At 44.7% G+C, this 6,620-nt stretch overlaps 1 pseudogene; it reads left to right on the forward strand.

Moving 5' to 3' along the window:
• Positions 1–4,932: 4,932 nt before the first annotated feature.
• On the forward strand, positions 4,933–6,406 carry LOC123089257 (anthocyanidin 3-O-glucoside 6''-O-acyltransferase-like; annotated as a pseudogene).
• Positions 6,407–6,620: the final 214 nt, after the last annotated feature.

A 6,620-nucleotide genomic window follows, 5' to 3' on the forward strand; every position in this document is an offset into this window, starting at 1 on the left:
GAAGCAGACACATTTTGAATTTGGGTCGGCGCGTTGGGCTGGCGTTTTTGTTCGCGGCGATCCAAACAGACATGCGCGGTCGAAATGGGTTGCCCCGTTGGAGTTGCTCTTAGTATTTTATAGAGGAAATAGTTTGTTAGGGGTTGGGAAATAGTTAATTAGTTTTTTTAGGAACAGGAAATAATTAAAAAATGAGGGTATGGAAATACTCCCTCCATTCCTAAATATAAGCCTTTGTAGAGACTCCACTATGGACCACATACGGATGTATATAGATACATTTTAGAGTGTAGATTCACTCATTTTACTTTGTATGTAGTTTATAGTGAAATTTCTACAAAGACTTATATTTAGGAACGGAGAGAGTAATTAATTAGTTGACCTGTGTAGCCCTGTGATGCATCAATTTTCTTTTGGGATCTGATGCATCAGATGAACGGTTGGGCTGTTAAGATAGATTTTCGGCCAGGAGTGAGGCCCTTCTGGCCCATAAAAATGCACACGCTGGGCGTATGAAGGCACAACACTCTGCCGGGGAACATATCTAGTGCACCAAGGCAATTGATGCTACCGGTGCACCGAACCCTATTGTACATTAAAAAATATTCAAAAAAATCCGCAAAAAGTTTAGTGTATCGACACAACATCAATATATGTTGTCGCAAAAATTTAAATCAAAATTCAAAACAATGCTCAAGATACAAAAATGACAATTTTGACCTCAATGTGCTAATGGGCCAAAAATGAAGCCCAACTTGTGTTATGTACTATTCAGTGTCAAATTTGTTATTTTTGTATCTCGAACAATGTTTCAAATATTGATTTAAATTTTTGTGACAACATATATTGATATTGTGTCAATGCACTAGATTTTTTTTCGGATTTTTTCGAACATTTTTGAATGTGCAACGGGCAACCGGTGCACCGGTAGCACAAATTGCCCCGGTGCACCAGATACATTCCCCACTCTGCCGTGCCCAGCGGCACGGTAGAGGAGCTGGTTCCGACCTTGAGGTGCTCGCGTCGACCTGGCTAGGCCCCTCCCCTCCATCCCTCCGCCAACTTCGCGTCAGCGACCACCATGGCTCCGCACGAGGCGCTACGGTGAGGCTACGTGCTGGGCGGCGGGGCGGCTCCCCTGCGGCCTGGGGCAGGCGCCAGGCGTATCCTGGTGGTTGCCGCCATGGTGGGTTGGGGAAGAAGAATTGGGAATGAGAATTCATCGTCCCTGAGGGACTGTCAACTAGGTCCCACATGCCAAAGGCACAAAGAAGCTGGTTGGAAAATTCTCCGAGGATATAATTGCAACAAACAACGCACCAACTTTCTGGAAATCAACTCAGTAGTCACGTCCAACTAAAAAAAACTGAATTGTCACGATTCAATGTGTGAAATCGACTGTGCCTACCATTTTCACGTTTCTTTAATTAGATAGACAATTAGCTTAAAAAAGAGTTAGATAGACAATTGCCCGTACATTGCAACGCCGAACATAAATACTCTAGTAGATTAGCCCGTGATTTATCTACTTGTATTAATTTGACTGTGTAAAATAAAGAAAATTATATATTTGGTAAACACTTATTGCCTTACAAAGAAAACAAAATTTCATTTTTTTTAAGTTAATAAGAGGTAGAGTAGTTGAGGCGGTTTTTAAGGAAAACCAGTGAAAAACACAGATATGGAAGAAAAATAATCAAAAAATGGAAGAGAGGCGGGCGTATGTAAGGCTGAGCGAAAGAGGATAGAAGACAGAACTCTGTGTTCTGTGTTTACCTAATTCTGAAATATTCGTTCATACTACTCCCTCCATCCGAAAATACTTGTCGCACAAATAGATAAAACCGGATGTATTTAAAACTAAAATACGTCTAGATACATCCATTTTCATGGTAAGTATTTCCGGATGGAGGGAGTACCATGACGGTGAGTTTATTATGAGCAACATATTAATAATATGATAGTTCACGTTAGAGAGGAAACATAGTCTTAATTCTGATGTGTCCTTTATTGCCATGCAAGGAAAATGTACAGTAATATTAGGATGTGGGCAGCTAAAAAAACATGGTTAAGTATGCATGAAGAACATAACATTGTCATGTAATTTTGGCCATGGATTTACTGTAGGGCATTAATGTTACAGAGCATACATGGAAAACGAATTATTGGACTCGACTGCTAGGAGAACAATTTGAAGGCATATTTCACTCAAAGCATGTTCAGTCTTTGTTGGTTCATAATCTACGTGAGTAGATGTTCCCAAAGATCAACTGACAACTATAACTATGTGCCTCAGTATTTGCTGAACGATTCATGGCCAATTACCATGATTATTTTTGAGCTACCAAAAAAATGCAGGAATTGCAAGATTGTGTCGATAGAAGTTGACATCCAATATCAATGCTACCATATTGTTTGAGTGTGTCAGAAATTAGATACAATGTACCTTGTTAGAAATTTAAGTTGTCATATTGTTTTTCCTAGGTAAGTGTGTGGAAAGTACGGGTGTATCATATAATGGTTGTATCGTGCATTGTTAGAAAATTGTGTGGCTATTTTTTTTCTTATCAATGTAAATATATATATGTAATACATTTCAAGGATTGCTTGTTTGTTCCTTTCACCTTTTTATTGCATTGTGCCATGTTTGCTTGAGAAGAGTAATTTTGCGGGTTGCATTTGCTCATCATGAAACTCACCTTTTTATTAGCTACTCACTCCTCTCCGGTTTTATAGATCATGTGTGTATCTCTAAGCCGCTAATTTTAGTAATGTAATATGAATTATATATCACAAAAATTATACCATTAGAAAACAAAACATTTGAAGTTTCTAATGGTAGTATAATTTATATAATAAATAACTCATATTATGTTGATCAAATTGTTGTCCTAGGGATACGTGTGGGCTTAGCGAACCGAAAAGGAGGTAGTAGCTTAGTTTCTTTTTTTTTGTGGGTGTGTCTTAATCTTTTTTTTGTTCATAGTAACATGCAAGGAAAAAGTGAGATCCATGGGCACTAGCACCCAGGACATATTTTTATAGAAGAAGCCCACCAGGGTGAGATCATGGAAATTCACCCCTAACAGGAGTCGAACTCCGGTCTGCAAGGTGCGCCATAGCGACCTTGTCACTGGGCTACTACCCAATCCTCTAGAGAAGAAAAGAAAACATTGATGGTTACAGAAATTACTGCAGTCTAAATAGAATAAGATTCTTCATTTCAGAACTAGCTATTACAGTCTTAGAATTTATTCCTTTGAAAAAATGCGGGAGCTATTATTTTTTAATGGGAGAATCAAGCATAGACCATCATTTTAGTTTGTGGGTCACTATGACCAATTTGAATAAAGAGGAGCATGACTCTTCAAAATTTGAATTTTAAAAGATAAAATAGATCCAAAATCTTTTATAGTGACTAGTAAGTACTCCCTCTGTCCCATAATATAAGAGTGTGTCAAAAACGCTCTTATATTATGGGACCGGGGGGGGGGGTATATTATATTGATATGATGACATTGAATACACAAAAGAGTGGTGTCAGCCAAACAAGAAAGTGACCCAATACTGAAATCCCTTAGAGCATCTTCAACAGGCGCGGGGTAGCGCGGCCCGCTAAAAAAGTTTTGCAGCGCTGAAATAGCGGTTTTGCACGCGGGAGCGACGAAGAGGTTTTCGAGATGCCCAAAAACACGGTGCCCAATGCGGCGACACCACCTGCAGTAGCCCGTGCGCACAATCCGATGCTCCAAATTTGCAGCCCTACACCCCGCGCGCACACCCATGCGCTAAAGTTACTTCACAGCGCCTGCTGAAGCGCTGTATTTTGTCTCCGACGCACAAAACGCTGGCTTTTAACGCCTGAGGCAGTTTTGAGGTGCCTATTGGAGATGCTCTTAATAAAGGACCCAAGAAAAGTAAGTATATATACTCCCTTCTTCCGAAAATACTTGTCATCAAAATGGATAAAAAGAGATGTATTCAGAACTGAAATACGTCTAGATGCATCTCTTTATATCTATTTTGATGACAAATATTTTCGGACGGAGGGAGTACTACTCAATCAGCCAGCGCAGTACATGAAAAGAAGTCAGGTCCTTCTCAAACACTGAGATGGATCATTGGTTCCGTTTCAAACACTCAGGCTGCACGGCCGTTGAAACCAACCAGCACGTGCTTTGCTCCTGTACCAAATTTACTAGTATATATACTCAAAAGTCAGAAGTTATTTTTTGCTTTTCTGTGTGTATGTAAGTATACACACAAGTACTAAACTATATGTGTGTAGTAGAATGCAAAAAATACACTACTGTATGCTCATTCTGTGAATATTCCAAAAAAGTGCAATTTGAGTGCAAAGTTGTTGCAATTTTTAAAGGTTTTTGGGTCCTTTAAAGTGCAATTTTATACTCCGTATTTGATATGACGAAATTGAATATACAAAAGAAGTATATATCAGCCAAACACGAAAGTGCATATTGGATGCATTGAAGGACCCAGAGGAGTTATTGTCAGCTAGCAGTAGATAAAAAGAAGGCAGGTCCTTTTCAAACACTGATAGGTTGATCATTTGTTCATCCTCAAACACTGAGATGAACTGCTGGCTGCGATGCTAGATGCCATGCTTGGTACCTGGTACTCCCTCCGTTCCGAATTACTTGTTTTAGACTTGTCTAGATACGGATGTATCTAGTCTAGATACATCCGTATCTAGACAAGTCTAAGACAAGTAATTCAGAACGGAGGGAGTACCTCCCAGGTGGACGCATGCATGGCAGTTGAAACGAGCGCACGAGAGAGCGCACAGTAGACAGTACACAACAAACGGAGGCGTTTGAACCCAACTAACCAGCACGTGCTTTGCGCCAGAGCGGTAATATAACATCCACGTAACTCAAGGGTGAAACATAGATTCATCCCACCAAAGTTTCACCGGTCGATCGACCAACATGGGTGCCAACAGCAACGACCTCCGCGTCCTGGACGCTGCCGTGATCAGGCCGTCCGACCTCAACCTCCCGCCGCGCTCCATCCCGCTCACCTTCTTCGACGTCAAGTGGCTCCGCCCGCCGCCCGTCCAGCGCCTCCTCCTCTACCGCCTCCACGGCAGCCACGACGCCGAGCAGCTCGTCTCCGGCCTCAAGGCCTCCCTCTCCAAGGCCCTCGCCATCTTCTACCCGCTCGCCGGCCACGTCCGCCTCGCCCCGAACAGCAGCAGCCGCTACGAGCTCTTCTACCAGCCCGGCGACGCCGTCCCCTTCACAACCGCCGAGTACGACGCCGACGTCGACGACCTTGCCCGTCCCTCCGACGGCGAGCCCGTGCAGGTCGCCAGGCTCGCGCCTCTCGTGCCGCCGCTGCCAAAGGGCCGCGCGGTGCTCGCCGTGCAGGCCACGGTTCTGCTCCAGGGGCGGGGCCTCGCGCTCGGCGTCACCGTGCACCACTCGGCCGGTGACGGCGCCAGCTCCACCCACTTCCTGCACACATGGGCCGCTCTCTGCGCCGGTGCTGCGGAAATGCCGCCGCCGCCCGTCATCGACCGCACGCTCATAGCTGATCCCAGGGGCCTCTACGACATCTACTCCAAAGGAATGCCGAGCGACGGCAGCGAGATCGAGTTCGTGACCAGCAGAATGTCCTCTGTCCCTGACGACCAGCTCGTCGCCACATTCACGCTGACTCCTGAGGTCCTCACTGCCATCAAGGACGCGCTCGCCGGAGAGGCGGCCAAGCACGGTGCACCGTCGCGCAGATACTCATCGATGCTCAGTGCCTACAGCTTCATCTGGTCCTGCTACTGCCGAGCCAAAAAGGAACAGAAGCAAACAAAAACAACCCACATCCTTTTCTCCGTGGATCACCGGGCACGGTTGAAGCCGCCCGTCCCTGCCAAATACTTCGGCAACTGCTGTAGCCCGGCCATCGCCTCAGCGCGCCACGGCGAACTCGCGGCGGCTGGCATGGGGGGCCTCTTCACGGCATTCACGGCGATCTCAAGGGCGCTGGAGGAAGAGGTGGGCGAGGGTTCGCAGGAGAGGTGGGCCGGATGCATCGAGAGGGTGAAGGAGGCCGCCAAGGTTGGCATGGTGTTCGTGGTGGGGTCACCCAAGTTCCACGTGTATGACATCGACTTTGGTTTTGGACGGCCGCGGAAGGTGGTGGCCATGTCTGCGACTGCCACCGGCTCGATGCCAGTGGCAGATGCGCGTGACGGTGGTGGCGGTGTGCGCTCTCGTTTCCGGCGGACGGCATGGAGAATTTTCAACGGTGCTTTGCAGAAGCCATGCATGCCATCAGGATGCAACAAGAATAAGGCATCTCTCTATTTTCAAAAGTCGATGTTCCAGCGTAAAATAAAATATTATAGCACCAAGGTCCTTTCATGTTCGTCATGTTCTTTATTGTAGTACTCCAAGATCCTTTCTAATGTAAAATAAAATAATATATACTAGTTTGTATTAGTTTCTTTCGAAAGTCAACCATGTATATGTTTGACCAATTCTGAAGAAACTATCAATATTTACACTTGATATTTGGTATTGCATAGGTTGATAGATTCTTCTATAAACTTGTTCGAATGTTGGAAAGTTCAGCTTTTAAAAGTTTAACATGCACTGTAT

This window comes from Triticum aestivum, chromosome 4B, assembly GCF_018294505.1.
Source record: "Triticum aestivum cultivar Chinese Spring chromosome 4B, IWGSC CS RefSeq v2.1, whole genome shotgun sequence".
NCBI classification, from domain to species: Eukaryota; Viridiplantae; Streptophyta; class Magnoliopsida; order Poales; family Poaceae; genus Triticum; species Triticum aestivum.